This window comes from Triticum dicoccoides, chromosome 6B (genome assembly GCF_002162155.2).
Source record: "Triticum dicoccoides isolate Atlit2015 ecotype Zavitan chromosome 6B, WEW_v2.0, whole genome shotgun sequence".
Taxonomy (NCBI): Eukaryota; Viridiplantae; Streptophyta; class Magnoliopsida; order Poales; family Poaceae; genus Triticum; species Triticum dicoccoides.
This window is the reverse complement of record NC_041391.1, coordinates 108,306,757-108,324,227: the sequence shown is the minus strand read 5'-3', so window position 1 is coordinate 108,324,227 and position 17,471 is coordinate 108,306,757.

Sequence of the window (17,471 nt, the reverse complement as noted above, 5' to 3'; positions counted from 1 at the left end):
GGGGGGGGGGGTCCGGTAACCCTCCGGCACTCCGGTTTTCTCCGAAATCACCCGGAACACTTCCGGTGTCCGAATATAGTCGTCCAATATATCAATCTTTATGTCTCGACCATTTTGAGACTCCTCGTCATGTCCGTGATCACATCCGGGACTCCGAACAAACTTCGGTACATCAAAACTTATAAACTCATAATAAAACTGTCATCGTAATGTTAAGCGTGCAGACCCTACGGGTTCGAGAACTATGTGGACATGACCTAGAACTGTTTCCGGTCAATAACCAATAGTGGAACCTGGATGTTCATATTGGCTCCTACATATTCTACGAAAATCTTTATCGGTCAAACCGCATAACAACATACATTGTTCCCTTTGTCATCGGTATGTTACTTGCCCGAGATTCGATCGTCGGTATTCAATACCTAGTTCAATCTCGTTACCAGCAAGTCTCTTTACTCGTTCCGTAATACATCATTTTGTAACTAACTCATTAGTTACAATGCTTGCAAGGCTTAAGTGATGTGTATTACCGAGAGGGCCCAGAGATACCTCTCCGACAATCGGAGTGACAAATCCTAATCTTGAATTACGCCAACCCAACATGTACCTTTGGAGACACCTGTAGAGCACCTTTATAATCACCCAGTTACATTGTGACGTTTGGTAGCACACAAAGTGTTCCTCCGGTAAACGGGAGTTGCATAATCTCATAGTTGTAGGAACCTTGTATAAGTCATGAAGAAAGCAATAGCAACATACTAAACGATCAAGTGCTAGGCTAACAGAATGGGTCAAGTCAATCACATCATTCTCCTAATGATGTGATCTCGTTAATCAAATGACAACACATGTCTATGGTTAGGAAACATAACCATCATTGATTAATGAGCTAGTCTAGTAGAGGCATACTAGTGACATTATGTTTGTTTATGTATTCACACATGTGTCATGTTTCTGGATAATACAATTCTAGCATGAATAATAAACATTTATCATGATATGAGGAAATAAATAATAACTTTATTATTGCCTCTAGGGCATATTTCCTTCATAATGTTCGATGATGATATTATATTATATAAGTTATGTGATTTGGTGACCGAATGTTGTTCAGAGTCTCGGATTAGATCAGGGATATGAAAAGGAGTCTCGAAATGGTCGAGAGATAAAGATTGATATATAGGACGATAGTATTCGGACGCCGGAAGTGTTCCGGAGAGTACTGGGTACATATTGGGTCATCGGAAGGAGTTCCGGGCACCCCCGGCAAAAGATATTTGCCTTATGGGCCAAGAGGGGAAACGCACCAGCCACCAGGGGCTGGTGCGCTCCCCATATGGGCCGAACCAGTGGAGAAGGAAAGAGGGGAAGGGAGAAGGAAAGGGGGGATTCCGCCTCCCCCTTCCTTCCCTCCTCCCTCCTCTTTCCTTTCCCCTCCGGCAAATAAGGCAGGGGGCGCTGGCCATGGGGAGACCCCAAGTAGGATTCGGCCTACTTGGGTGCCTTCTGGCTGCCTTCCCTCCAAGCTTCAAGATATCGGATATCGGGTTCGTATCGGTGTGACTTTAACATAACGGATGTTGGATATCGGGTGATATATCGGACGATATGTAGATATATCGGCGAACACCTGTCTAGTTTTTTTCATTATTCTTGTTCAAAACATTTACTTTTAGTATAAGAAAATGTATGATGTCAATGCTTTAACATAAATCTTTTAGATTCCTAGTTTACTAACTTGTTGATTAAGAAACAATTAAGGAAAGATTCACAAAATCCTTACTCTCTGATTAAAAAAAGTATGATATATATATATATATATATATATATATATGCATTTATACGAAACATTGTGAATGACGTTGATAATATATAATGATGTTGCAAATGCATAATCATATTTCACTGTTATCCGATAATGAATTGTTGTCATCTATGTATCGTTCTATATCGGTGGACATATTGGGCTAGATATCGGCCATATCGGTCGATATTTCGGTCGATATCGGATGATATGTTGGAAAATGATATTTGCAAAATGATATCTTATGTTTATATTGGTGGAGCCCCAAAAGTGATATATCAGCCTATATATTGGTAGTATCAGCCTAGATTTAAAAGATTGCTTCCCTCTCCCTCCCACCTATATATATGTGGGGGGCACCTCTAGCACACGCCAGACAACTGCATAGCGGTGTGCGGCGCCCCCTCCACCGTTTACACCCTCGGTATCAGGCTGAAGCATTTTGATATAAGCATCGCATCCCCAAACTTTAAGAAACTATAACTTAGGTTTCTTGCCAAACCACAGTTCATACGGTGTCGTCTCAATGGATTTAGACGGTGCCCTATTTAATGTGAATGCAACTGTCTCTAATGCATAACCCAAAAATGATAGTGCTAAATCAATAAAAGACATCATAGAACGCACCATATACAATAAAGTACGGTTACAATGTTCGGACACACCATTACGGTGTGGTGTTCCAAGTGGCATGAGTTGTGAAACAATTCCACATTGTTTTAAATGAAGGCCAAACTCATAACTCAAATATTCGCCTCTGCGATCAGATCGTAGAAACTTTATTTTCTTGTTATGATGATTCTCCACTTCACTCTGAACTTCTTTGAACTTTTCAAATGTTTCAGACTTGTGTTTCATTAAGTAGATATACCCATATCTGCTCAAATCATCTGTGAAGGTCAGAAAATAACGATACATGTTGTGTGCTTCAACACTCATTGCACCCCATACATCGGTATGTATTATATCCAATAAGTCATTAGCTCGCTCCATTGATCCAGAGAACGGATGTTAGTTATCTTACCCATGAGGCGTGGTTCGCAAGTATCAAATGATTCATAATCAAGTGATTCCAAAATTCCATCTGCATGGAGTTTCTTCATGCACTTTACACCAATATGACCTAAACGGCAGTGCCAGAAGTATGTTGCACAATCATTATCAACTTCTCATCTTTTGGCTTCAATATTATGAATATGTGTATCACTACAATCGAGATTCAACAAGAATAGACCATTCCTCAATGGTGCATGAACATAAAAGATATTATGCATATAAATAGAACAACCATTATTCTCTAACTTAAATGGATAACCATCTCGCAATAAACAAGATCCAGATATAATATTCATGCTCAATGCTGGAACCAAATAACAATTATTGAGGTCTAAAACTAATCCTGAAGGTAGATGTAGAGGTAGTGTGCCGACGGCGATAACATCGACCTTGGAACCATTCCCGACTCGCATCGTCACCTCGTCCTTAGCCAATCTTCATTTATTCCGCAGCTCCTATTTCGAGTTACAAATATGAGCAACCGAACCAGTATCAAATACCCTGGCGCTACTACGATCATTAGTAAGGAACACATGAATTACATGAATAGCAAATATACCTTTGTTCACTTTGACATCCTTCTTATCCGCCAAATACTTGGGGCAGTTCCGCTTCGAGTGACCATTCCCTTTTGCAGTAGAAGCACTCAGTTTCAGGCTTAGGTCCGGCTTTGGGTTTCTCCCTGGAGCATCAACTTGTTTGCCATTCTTCTTGAAGTTCCCTTTCTTTCCTCTGCCTTTTTTCTTGAAACTAGTTGTCTTCTTAACCATCAACACTTGATGCTCCTTCTTGATTTCTACCTCCGCGGCCTTAAGCATTGCAAAGTGCTCAGGAATCATTTTATTCATCCCTTGCATATTATAGTTCATCATGAAGCCTTTGTAGCTTGGTGGCAGTGACTGAAGAACTCTGTCATTAACACTATCAACTGGAAGATCAACTCTGAGCTGAGTCAAGTGGTTATGATACCCAGACATTTTGAGTATGTGTTCACTGACAGAACTATTCGTCCATCTTGTAGCTACAGAACTTGTTGGAGACTTCACAGTTCTCAACCCGGGCATTTGCTTGAAATATTAACTTCACCTCTTGAAACATATCATATGCTCCATGACGTTCAAAACGTCTTTGAAGTCCCGGTTCTAAGCCATAAAGCATGGCACACTGAGTAGTCATTAGATCAAGCTTACCATACATTCATAACAACTGCATCAGCTCCTGCAGCAGGTCTGTCACCTAGCGGTGCATCAAGGACATAATTCTTCTATGCAGCAATGAGGATAGTCCTCAAGTTACGGACCAAGTTCGTTTAGTTGCTACCATCATCTTTCAACTTAGCTTTCTCTAGGAACGCACTAAAATTTAGGGGAACGATAGAACGGGCCATTGATCTACAACATAGATATGCAAAACTATTAAGACTAAGTTCATGATAAATTAATTTCAATTAATAAAATTACTAATGAACTCCCACTTATATAAACATCCCTCAATTTATCTAAGTGATACATGGTCCAAATCAACTAACCCATGACCGATCATTAGGTGAGATGGGGTAGTATTCAATGGTGAACATCTCTATCTTGATCATATCTACTATATGACTCATGTTCGACCTTTAAGTATCTGGTGTTCTGAGAGCATATCTCTACATTCTAGGCTCGTCAAGTTTAACACAAGTATTCTGCTTGTGTAAAACTGCCTTACACCTGTTTTGTGCGAACGTAGAGTATATCACACCCGATCATCACGAGGTGCTTCAAAACGACAAACTTTAGCAATGGTGCATACTCAAGGAGAACAATTTTATCTTGAAATTTAGTGAAGGGATCATCTTGTAATGCTACCATCGTTCCAAGAAAAATGAGATGCATAAAAGATAAATATCACATGCAATCAAAATATGTGACATGATATGGCCACATCATCTTCTGCTTTTGATCTCCATCTCCAAAGCATCATCGTGACCTCCATCATCACACTAGTAGAAAAGGGGGAAATGGTCCATGCCAGGTCAGCCCATTAGTCCTGGTTCAATCCAGAACCGGGACCAATGGGAGCATTTGACCCGGTTCGTGAGCCCCGGGGGCCGGCCGGGCCACGTGGGCCATTGGTCCCGGTTCGTTTGGACCTTTTGGTCTCGGTTAGTGGGACGAACCGGGGACAATGTGCCTCGCTCCTGGCCCACCACCATTGGTCCCGGTTCGTGGCCTGAACCGGGACCAAAGGCTGCCCTTTAGTCCCAGTTCTTGCCATGAACCGGGACCAATATATTTCCTATATATACCCCTCGCCCGGGAGCAGAGCACTCCCACTGCTCCTGTTTTTCGTGGCCGGCGAGGGGAGAGCTTTGTGGTGCCCTAGCTCACCTCCTATGCACACGAGGTGTTCGATGGAATGCCCGAGCCACACTACTTAAGCTTTCTCCTCTCCAAGCTCGACCTCCAAGCTCCATTTTCCTCAATATTTGTCTAGGTTTAGCGGTCCATCATGTCCCATCCCCGTCTTCACCACCGTCGATCGCCCGTGTCGATCACGTCGCCGGCACCACCATGGTGAGCCTCTTGTTCTTATCTTCTTTCTGAAAGGAAAAAAATTCTTACTTGTATGTTTATATAGATACTTGTATAATTTTCTTACTTTCATTATTGCATCTTATATAGTGCGATGGTTTTGGTATCCGCCCCCGTCGGCCCTCGTCTTGTCTATGATTCGGATGTGGTATATATTATCTTTTCATAACTATTGGTTCATTTATTGTTTATGACAATTATGCCGACCAACGGGACATAGATTTTATTTATCTAGAAGGTTTTTGTACCGGAAATTCCAACCGACCCTATTGTCGAGAGGTTAAATTTAGTTGAAGAAGAAAACAATTTCTTGAAGGAAAAAATTATAAAAATTGAGGAGGAGAAGATGATATTGGAGTTGCATGTTGCGGATGTCGTCAACGATCACAAGATCACCGGCTCGACACCTTGATCTCCATCGTTGCGTCAGGGTCACCTCGCCAACTATTGCTTGTAAACTATTGCTAATGCATAGCAATAAAGTAAAGCAACTATATAGCGTTTGAATTTCATACAACAAAGAGACAACCATTGGGCTCTTGTCGGTTGCCAATTGTTGGGGAACGTAGCATGTAATTTCAAAAAAATTCCTATGATCAAGCAAGATCTATCTAGGAGATGCATAGAAACGAGTGGGGGAGAGTGTGTCCATGTACCCTTGTAGATCGAAAACATAAGTGTTAGCTTAACGCGGTTGATGTAGTCGAACGTCTTCGCGATCCAACCGATCAAGCACCGAACATACGACACCTCTTAGTTCTACACACGTTCATCTCGATGATGTCCCTCGAACCCTTGATCCAGCAAAGTGTCGAGGGAGAGATTCGTCAGCACGACGGCGTGGTGACGGTGATGGTGATGTGATCCGGGCAGGGCTTCGCCTAAGCAGTACAACAATATGACCAGAGGATTAAACTATGGAGGGGGGCACCACACACGGCTAAGAAACAATTTATGTGCCTTTGGGGTGCCCCCTGCCCCCGTACATAAAGGAGGAGAGGGGAGGAGGCCAGCCTAGGGGGGCGCCAACTCCAATTCGCCCCCTCCTTTCATTGGAGGCCGAAAGGGGGAAGGAGAAGGAGAAGGAAAGGGGGGCCGCGCCCCCTCCCCTTGTCTAATTCGGACTCCCCATAGGGGGGCGCCACCCCCTTGTGGGCTGCCCCCTCTCTTCCCTATGGCCCATATGGCCCATTACTTTCCCCGGGGGGTTCTGGTAACCCCCCGGTATTCCGATATGTACCCGATACATTTCGAAACACTTCTGGTGTCCGAATACTGTCATCCAATATATCAATCTTTACATCTCGACCATTTCGAGACTCCTCATCATGTCCCTGATCTCATCCGGGACTCCAAACAATATTCGGTCAACAAAACACATAACTCATAATACAAATCATCGTCGAACGTTAAGCGTGCGGACCGTAAGGGTTCGAGAACTATGTAGACATGACAGAGACACATCTCCAATCAATAACCAACAACGTAACCTGGATGCTCATATTGGTTCCTGAAAGTGCAACTAATCCCTGGGTGGTTTTGGTAATTCCTAACAACAGATAGCTCATTGAACTAATACTTTTTCAAGATGATCATTTTAGAAAGTTCAATGATTGGCATGGCATGGACTAGAGATGTGGACCCCTCAAAATGCTAAGGACACATATTGGCAAAAGCCCAAGACTGTACATTTTCATTTTTTGATCCAAGATCACATTGAGTCCATAGGAAAAGCCAATACTACTAAAAGGAGATGAGGTGTTGCTTACTGGCTTGCTTGCTAAAAATGCTTAGTGATATGCTGCAAAAGCCCTGAACCAATTTCTCAATTCCACATATGTCCTAATCCTAAAGTCAAACTCGACCCCACCGGTTTGATCTATCCGGTGCCACCGATTTCATTTGACATAGCCATATCCAGAAATCCTAATAAGTTTGGTGTCACACCCTAGCTAGTCATGCATTAGAGTGTTGCATCATGTTTACTTTTTCATCAGAAACTTGAAATGGGGATGACAGAACCCCCAGTCCCCTCTGAAAACCAACTAGGGTTTACTAAAATAATTTTCAATGAACCTGAAATGCCCTTCTAAAATGTCCATCATTTTAGCCTTGGTTCAGAACCTCTGACAAAAGTGGTGCACATTTTCCTAGGCCATCATAGGGTCTTTGAATTAAATCATAACTATTTGAATTTGGGCATTTAAAATAATATAAAATATTTAAATGTTCAAATATCCCCAAACTAAAATGTTTCATGCTGGAAATATTCCAACTATGGACCAGGAGTAGTTTGGTGATTTTTAGAGTTGACTAGGTATTTTATTTAATTCAACAAAGTTGCAGAATTATTAAATAAAACAGAAAATAGAAAAAAAAGGGAAAACCCTACCTGGCGCCACCGCAGCCCACTAGCCAGCCCACCTGCCGGCCCAGCCCAGCACCGCTCCAGCGAGCTGCTTCGGCCAGGCAGGCAGGCAGGTGCCCGACGGCGACCGCGGCGTGCGCCACGCACCTGCTCGCCGCCTCGCCGCTCCCCTCGCCAGGTGACGCCGTGGATCGGTCTCCCTCTCTCCTCTGAACCTCCCAGACACCCCCTCTCCTCTCCAGCTCCTCCCCCTCGCACGCCCCAGCCATGGCCGACGCCACCATCGCCGCACCACCGTCGTAGCCGTGCTCCCCGTCGTCTCCACGCCGTCTCACCGTGTCCAGGAGCTTCGCCGCCGTCCACTTCATCGAGCAGCCGAGCCCCGAGCGCTCGCAACGCCCGAGACCACCGCACCGACCTCGCCCGAGCTCACCGTCGCTGGAGATCCCCTTCAACGCCGACGTCGCTCCGGTCCATCTCCGACCGCACCAAGGACTCCGTCGCACTCACTGTGAGCTCAGCCATCTTCCCCTCCCTTCCGTTCTTGCTCCCGAGCCGTGTAGCTACCTCCCGAAGCTCAACCGCACCCACCGCCGTGGACCTCGTCGCCGACGTGCTCTCGGTCATCCTCCGGCCACAAGATGGTGTCCATCTTGCTCACCGCGTTCCACAGCACCTAGCTAGCCACTCCACGAGCCTCACCGAAGCCTCTAGCACCAAGTTCACCTCCGACCGAACCTCGGTGGCCGCCAAAGTCGTCGCCGGCGTCGACTCCGGCCACCCCGACCCCAACGGACTCCGCCAAGAGCCGCGGGTCGTCCTCAGCTTCACTCCGGTGGTCGCCACGTTCCATTTGGTGGCCGAAACGACCAAAACCACTATCGCCGCCGCACTGTTGGTCGCCGCCGGCCAGAACTCCGGCGAGCTGACGTGGCCTAGATGATTAACCACTAATCCACCACCCCCCTGACACTGACAGTGGGCCCCAGGGCTTAGTCAAAGCTAACCAGCCCCGGGTCAACGCGGGATTAGCCCCTGTGACACTGACGTGTGGACCCCACACGTCAGGTTTGACCCGAGCCAACCCTGTTGACCTGCTGATGTCACTGTGATGTCAGCCTGACGCAGTAAATGATATTTCTGGATTTAAATTAAATCAGGAAATTCCAGAATATTATTTAAACTTCAAAAATTCATAACTTTTATTCTGTAACTCCAAATTGGACAAATAATATATGAAAAATGATCAGAAAAATCCAATCTATCCATCTGTACTATTTTCATGCATGATCAAACAAGTTAACTTGAGGTTTCAATCAGAACAAGAAAAGGCACTTTAAAAGGCCATATTTGAATTTAGAAATTGAATCTTTGATTCAAATTTGCTCAAACACATCTGGTTTTAGTTGCATTAGCCCAACACACTCATATTGCCATGTTTCATGCATGCATCATATTGTTGCACATTGTTTGGTGATGCCTGTGTATCGTTATCCCTTGCGACATGATCTGTCCCCGAGGAGTACCGAGATTACCCTAACGAAGAACCGTATCCGTGCAACGAACCATCAGGCAAGCAACCAACCATTTGATCATATCGATACAATCCCATGTTCTCGCTCCTGCTCTATTTTACTGCATTAAGACAACGCGATTCAAACTGCTGTGTGCTGCGGTAGTTGAACCCATTTCCTCTGCATGACCTGTCATTGCCACAGTAACTAGATGAAACCCACTAGCATGTGTAGGAGTTGATTGAGCCATATGTATGTGTTGTTCCTACCTTGCTATGCCTGCTATGCTTAGAGTCGTGTCAGGTCTGGTTCATCTGGGTGATGGGCTAGAGTGAAATGATTATGTCGGTAATGAGAGTGATATGGTGAACACGATTTGGTAAAGGTATCGATGAGAGGCCATGTAGGAGTACATGGTGGGTTGTTTCATTGAAGCCGACCTTAAGCACTGAGATCTGTATGTGTGATTTAAGAATCAGCTACTACCATGCATTGGGCCCGAAACCAATGGACCCTCTCGACTTCTTATTCACCCTAGTTCTCCGTCCGGGAGTTGCAAGTAGTTTCTGGTGTTTGTAGCCTACTGGAGGCCGTGGACAGCGCTGACCGTAGGGGTGGGCTGTGATGCGGTAGGTACGTGGCCGGGTGTACCGAATACCCGTTAGGTATCTCGGGAACCTTGTTCACATCGTTCGGGGCCGTATGGGAAACCTCGGCCGGACTCCCTGCGGATGGAACCTGGATAGGCGATAAACCTGGACTGGAGACTTAGGTGATTAGGTAGGTCGTGGCCGACACCCACGTTGGGCTTCCGCTTGAAGGTTGCCGAGTACATGTCGTGTAAACGACGATAAGTGGTGAGAGCGTGTATGAAGAAGTACCCCCCTGCAGGGTTAACATGATCTATTCGAATAGCCGCGTCCGCGGTAAAGGACTACTTGGTTGCCTATACAGTTCATAGACAAGTAAATGGAAACTACTAAAAGCCTCAAGATAAGTGTGAGTGCCGAGGATGGCTCTTCCGTAGGAAGACGGAGGTGGATCCTCGGTAGTGTATTGAAGTGGTGAATAGTGGACTCGTGTGCGCAAAACTGTTTCAAATGGAGTATCGTAGGATAGTCTAGCCAAGAGTCAAAGCTGGCTTGCTGCAATAACTCCACCAACCCTTCTTGATACTATGCATGTATGTAGGATCTGATGTAAGTCTTGCTGAGTACCTTTGTACTCATGTTGCTATAATCTACATTTTACAGAAGACGCTGCAACCCCTTCTGATGGGTTCTATGTAGACGTTGACATCAACGAGTAGGCTAAAGACCCAGGTGGTGACCCTGAGCTTGTGAAGGACCACATAGTATAGTCAGGCTTCCAAGCCTCTTTTATTTTACTAGTTGTCTGTACTCAGACAAGTTACTTCCGCTGTTGGCTTGTATGATTGTATAACTTGTATGTTGGGTCGTGAGACCCGTACCTTTGTGTGTATGTTATGTATGGCTCACTGAGCCTTAAACAAAGTACTTGTGTCGTAGAGTCATGTTGTGATGCTTCGTTGTATTTGCACATATCGAGCATATTGTGTGTATGATTGAAATGCTTGATATGTGTGGGATCTGACCATCTAGTTGTTTATCTTTAGTAGCCTCTCTTACCGGGAAATGTCTCCTAGTGTTACCGCTGAGCCATGGTAGCTTGCTACTGCTCTGGAACACTTAGGCTGGCCGGCATGTGTCCTTCTTCGTTCCTGTGTCTGTCCCTTCGGGGAAATGTCACGCTTTGAGTACCGGAGTCCTGTTAGCCCGCTACAGCCCGGTTTACCGGAGTCCTGCTAGCCCAGTGCTACAGCCCGGACCCACTTGCTGATGACCGACACGTTCGAAGCTGGGTCATGGATGCCTGTCCCTGTAAGTCTGTGCCACTTTGGGTTTACGACTAGTCATGTCAGCCCGGGCTCTTTATCATATGGATGCTAGCGACACTATCATATACGTGAGCCAAAAGGCGCAAACGGTCCCGGGAAAAGGTAAGACGACACCCGTGGGGATACCGTGCGTGAGGCCGCAGAGTGATATAAGGTGTTACCAGCTAGATCGATGTGACATCGAGTCGGGGACCTGACACAAACCAACTTCATTTAATCTGTGGCTAGTTGCATTAGCCCAAAACACATTCATTTTGCCATGTCATGATCATGCATCATATTGTGCATTGCATTGATTATGTTTCCTTCTGTGTTACCGGTATTTGTCCCCTCTCGATAGACGTGATACCGATGATGTGATCGTTGACACTGATGAAGACTCAATGTTATCTTCAGAAGTGCCAGGCAAGCAAAACCCCCTTGTTCATTCCGATACAATCCTACTCTCTCGCTCCTGCTCTCTTTTACTGCATTAGGACAACATCGATTCATCTGTTACTTGCTGCGGTAGCTGAACCCCTTTATCCTTTGCATGACCTGTCATTGCCACAGTAAATAGATGAAACCCACTAGCATGAGTAGGAGTTGTTTGAGCCCTGTTGTGCCTACTCATTCATGCTTGTTTGTCATGCCTGCTACTGCTTAGAGTTGTGTCAGGTCTGATTCATCCGGGATGAATCAGAGGTGTGTGAACATGTCCTACTGTGTGTGAGCTAAGTGTGTGAACACGATTTGGTAAAGGTAGCGGTGAGAGGCCATGTAGGAGTACATGGTGGGTTGTCTCATTGCAGCCGTCCTCAGGAACTGAGTTCTGTGTTTGTGATCCATGATTCAGCTACTACCATACATTGGGCCCTGAAATATGACCCCGCTCGACTTCTTATTCACCCTAGTCCTCTGTCCAGGAGTTGCAAGTAGTTTCTGGTGTTTGTAGCTTACTGGAGGCCGTGGACAGCGCTGACCGTAGGGGTGGGCTGTGATGCGGTAGGTACGTGGCATGGTGTACCGGATGCCCGTTTGGTATCTCGGGAACCCTGTTCACATCGTTTGGGGCTGTGAGCGAAACTCCGGCCGGATCTCCTCATGGATGGAACCCGAATAGGCGATAAACCTGGACTAAAGACTTAGGTGTTTAGGTAGGTCGTGGTCTACACCCACGTCGGCTTTCGCTTGAAGTCTGCCGAGCACATGTCGTGTGCAGACGCTAAGTGGTGGAAACATGTATGAAGAAGTACACCCCTGCAGGGTTAACATCATCTATTCGAATAGCCGTGTCCGCGGAAAAGGACTTCTGGGTTGCTTATATCAGTTCATAGACAAGTGAAAGTGGATACTCTAAAATACGCAAGATAAGCGTGAGTGCTATGGATGGCGTTCTCGTAGGGAGACGGGAGCGGATCCATAGTGGTGTATTGGTTGGTGAATATGTGGACTCGTGTGCGCCACCTCAAAAGAGTCGCTTGCAGTCGTAGTTTAGGATAGCCACCGAGTCAAAGCTGGCTTGCTGCAGTCAAACCCCTCCACCCCCTTGTTGATAATGATGCATATGTAGATAGATCTGATGTAAGTCTTGCTGGGTACATTTGTACTCACGTTTGCCTATTTTATGTTTTGCAGAGAGACTTCGGTCTCACTAGTAGTTTCGCGTGGACTTCGACGTATAGCTTGTTACCTCAGCTACGATCTTGTGCCCTCGGACATGATATATAGGCAGGCTTCTCAGCCTTTTTCATTTATAGATGTCTGTACTCAGACATGATAGCTTCCGCTTGTGTTTTGACTTGTATGCTCTGATTGTTGGGTCATGAGACCCATGTTTGTAATATCTCGCTCCTCGGAGCCTATTGAATAGATTACTTGAGTCATAGAGTCATGTTGTGATGCCATGTTGTATTTGCACATATCGAGCATATTGTGTGTATGTTATTGAAATGCTTGGTATGTGTGGGATCTGACCATCTAGTTGTTTATCTTTAGTAGCCTCTCTTACGGGGAAATGTCTCCTAGTGTTTCCACCGAGCCATGGTAGCTTGCTACTGCTCCGGAACACTTAGGCTGGCCGGCATGTGTCCTTCTTCGTTCCTGTGTCTGTCCCTTCGGGGAAATGTCACGCGGTGAATACCGGAGTCCTGTTAGCCCGCTACAGCCCGGTTTACCGGAGTCCTGCTAGCCCAGTGCTACAGCCCGGACCCACTTGCTGATGACCGACACGTTCGAAGCTGGGTCATGGATGCCTGTCCCTGTAAGTCTGTGCCACTTTGGGTTTACGACTAGTCATGTCAGCCCGGGCTCTTTATCATATGGATGCTAGCGACACTATCATATACGTGAGCCAAAAGGCGCAAACGGTCCCGGGAAAAAGGTAAGACGACACCCGTGGGAATACCGTGCGTGAGGCCGCAAAGTGATATGAGGTGTTACCAGCTAGATCGATGTGACATCGAGTCGGGGTCCTGACAGCGTTGGTATCAGAGCCGGACTGCCTGTAGGTTCTCCAAGCCAAACTGGTCGATGTTGAGTCTAGAAATTCTTTAGTTATATGTAGGGGAATTGTTTGTGGGATGGAACGTAAGGCTCTTTTTACTCCTTATACCTTATGACATTCTGATCTGAGTCAGTCCATTCTTCCATGGGGGGTTAAGGAATTAGGATCTGTTCTCTCTATCAGGATCACGTGTTACTAATCAGTAGTACCTTATAAGCTTGATGGTTATCAGCCTAGTTCAGTTCTACTACCACATTATGTTGTTGGAATGGTTTCAGAACTTGATATGATGATGTTGAGTGTGTACGAAATCCTTTGTCAAATGTCTCAATATCCTTTTTGAGCATTTACAGCTGTTATGCTGCCGAAATTTTGCTAGAAATTCTAATGCCTTTGCATTATAATTGTGCTTTCAGATGGCCACTCGCGACCTCAACCAAGTGGTTCGCCTAACTCGATGCCTAGATGTACCCGGCCATACTGCTAAGTTGGTCAGGGTAATGACTGAGGCTGGATACCGCTGGTATCCTGAGTACACGGTCGAAGAGCAATTCCGAGACTTTAATCAAAGCCAGTATCTCTGCACTGTCAGGATATTTCCATCTTATCCTGGATCCACCGAGCCTCTTCACTGCTCCTATGGGCTCGGGGTTACTATCGAGATGGCTGTGCAGGATGCCGCCTACTCTATGATGACCATTATGCGAGTCAGATCTGGGTTATTTCGGGACTCTGATTTCCGGTATATGCCAGGATCACTTCCGGGAGCACAAGGGTATCTCCAGGCTATCTATGCTGACTCCACTCAGGAGGATTCACGGACTCGCACCACTGCTGAGATGCTCGAGGATAAGGACCGTGAAAATCGGGCCTTAAGGCTAGAGCTCTTCAATACCCGTGCCGACCACTGGGCCACTTTGACTCGGTTCGCACCGGCGGTGCAAGCTGGATTTTCAGATATGCGCGATCTCTATCCTGTGAGATCTGCTCTGCCGGACGTGATGGTTTGGCGTGATGTAGGAGGCATCACCCCACCTCGCGGTCCCCGCAGGCCACCGTTTGCTGGTCCAAGGCCTCATCCTAGCCCCTATGGTCCACAAGCTCCGCGAGACCGTCTGTTTCCGGATGATCATGTTGAACTTCCAGGCTATGGAGGTGACTTCTACGAGGACTACTACGGATCGGTCTGAGTTAGTAGTAGTATCACTAGTTCGCACTAGCTGTGTCGTCTATTGTCCTGCGTGTCTCGTGGGATATGACTTAGTTTGTACTCTTTCCGGAGATGTAGAAAAATAATGTATAGGAGCTTGGAATGCCTCCGATGAGATGTAATCCTCTTTCACCGTAATAGTACTATGTTTGGTCTTGTACTAAACCCTGTATGGTGTGTATGACGATGGAATAAAGAAGCAGTTTCTGTATCTACCATGTCATACGGATGATCATCTTGCATTCCGAGTTATTTCTTACATTATGTATCCCATGTCGGAATTTCATCATTCTGACTAAATCATTGTCTTGTTTACCTAGGATGGTCAACACACGCGCCAACCCTGCTTCCCAAGAGCAGGCCGAAGGCAGTGAAGCCAGAAATGAACATCTGCCACAACCTCCTTCACTAGCCGAGGTTATGATGGAAGCTGAGAGAAACAAGCGGGAGACAAACCGTTTGTTAGAGCGTATTGAACAGAACACAGCACACCATCAGAGGGCTAACGTGGTGTCACTCAGTGATTTTATCAAATTGCATCCACCCACGTTCCACCACTCAGTCGAGCCTCTCGACGCTGATGACTGGCTTCGCAGTATTTCTCACAAGCTGCGTTCCGCGCTGGTAGCGGAGGCTGACAAGGTCACCTTTGCCGCATATCATCTTGAAGGCCCCGCCAGTCTATGGTGGGAGAATTATGGAGCTATGCGCCCAGCAGGCCATGTCACAACTTGGGCTGAATTCAGCGACGCTTTCCGTGAACATCACATTCCGGAGGGTCTCATGGACCGTAAGCGTGAAGAATTTTGCAATTTCACCCAAGGCCGACTTTCTGTGGATGTCTATAGCAGGGAGTTTGGTAATCTTGCACGATATGCAACCGAGGAAGTTTCTACTGACGCCAAGAAGCAAGCAAGGTTCCGCAAGGGCCTTAGTCCTGAGCTTCGCCGCGACCTCCGTCTGCATGAGTGCACATCCTTCTCGAAACTTGTCAACAAAGCCATCAGTGCTGAAACTGGTCAGACTGACTATGACGCAACACGCAAGCATGGACGTGACACGGGTTCCTCATCCGGTGCTGGTCCTCAGAAGCGCCGCGTGTGGGTACCCAACACCGCCTTGCCACCCAGGTTCACACCGAGGCCATCTTTCCAGTCGCCTCGACCCGCTCAACAGTCTGCTCCAGCCAAGCCCTATGGGGGTCCATCCAATAATGCTCCTCCACGTACCAGTTCCGTGACTTGTTTCAAGTGTGGGGAATCTGGTCACTATATGCGTGAGTGTCCCCAGACCAACCCCAATCAATCTGCTAAAGCTACTGGCCGGGGCAAGCCGACAGGGAAAGTATTCCACGCTAAACCGGTCACCGCCTCACGTGGCCATGTCAACTGTGTCTCTGCCGAGGAAGCTCAAGAAGATCCCAACGTTGTACTCGGTACGCTTCTTGTTAATTGCCACCCGGCATCTGTTCTTTTCGATACAGGAGCCTCTCATTCATTTATATCTGAAAATTATGCTCGTTTGCATAACGTTGCATTCTGTGACTTGCCATCCACTATGGAAATCTCTACCCCTGGGTCTAGATGGCAGACCTCTAGGGTAAGTTATGGAAATGAAATCCAAGTCGACAGACTTGTTTTTCTCGCATCTTTGATAGCCCTTAAATCTTCAGATATTAATATCATTTTGGGTATGGACTGGATGTCAGCTCATCAAGCCAAAATTGATTGCTTCTCTAGGACTGTTCAACTCACCCACCCTTCGGGAAAGATAGTCAATGTCTTGACTCGAATAGCCAAGCGGCAGTTATATTCTCTCAACGCCAGCCCTTTGCCAGACCTTGAGGACGTCCCGGTAGTCCGTGACTTTCCGGATGTCTTTCCAGAGGAATTGCCAGGTGTTCCACCTGACAGGGATGTTGAGTTCGTAATAGACCTCATTCCAGGAACCGTTCCGATTGCTAGAAGGCCTTATAAGATGGCACCCTTAGAACTAGCCGAGCTTAAGAAACAACTCGACGAATCCTTGAAAAAGGGTTTCATCCGACCTAGCTCATCTCCGTGGGCTTGCCCCGTCCTATTCGTTAAGAAAAAGGATGGTACGGATCGAATGGTTGTAGATTACCGACCTGTCAATTTGGTCACAATCAAGAACAAATATCCACTTCCCAGGATCAACGACCTGTATGATCAGCTCGCTGGATCTTCAGTCTTCTCTAAGATGGATTTGAGGTTGGGCTACCATCAAATCAAAATCAGAAACGGGGACATTCCTAAAACGGCCTTTGTTACTCGTTATGGCCAATACGAGTACACCGTCATGTCCTTCGGTTTAACCAACGCTCCAGCCACCTTTTCTCGGTTAATGAACTCAATCTTCATGGAGTATTTGGATAAATTCGTCGTAGTTTATCTCGATGATATACTCATCTACTCCAAGAACGAGGAAGAACATGCCGAACATCTAAGACTAGTGTTGCAGAAACTTCGAGAGCATCGCCTTTATGCCAAATTTTCTAAATGTGAATTCTGGTTGCCAGAAGT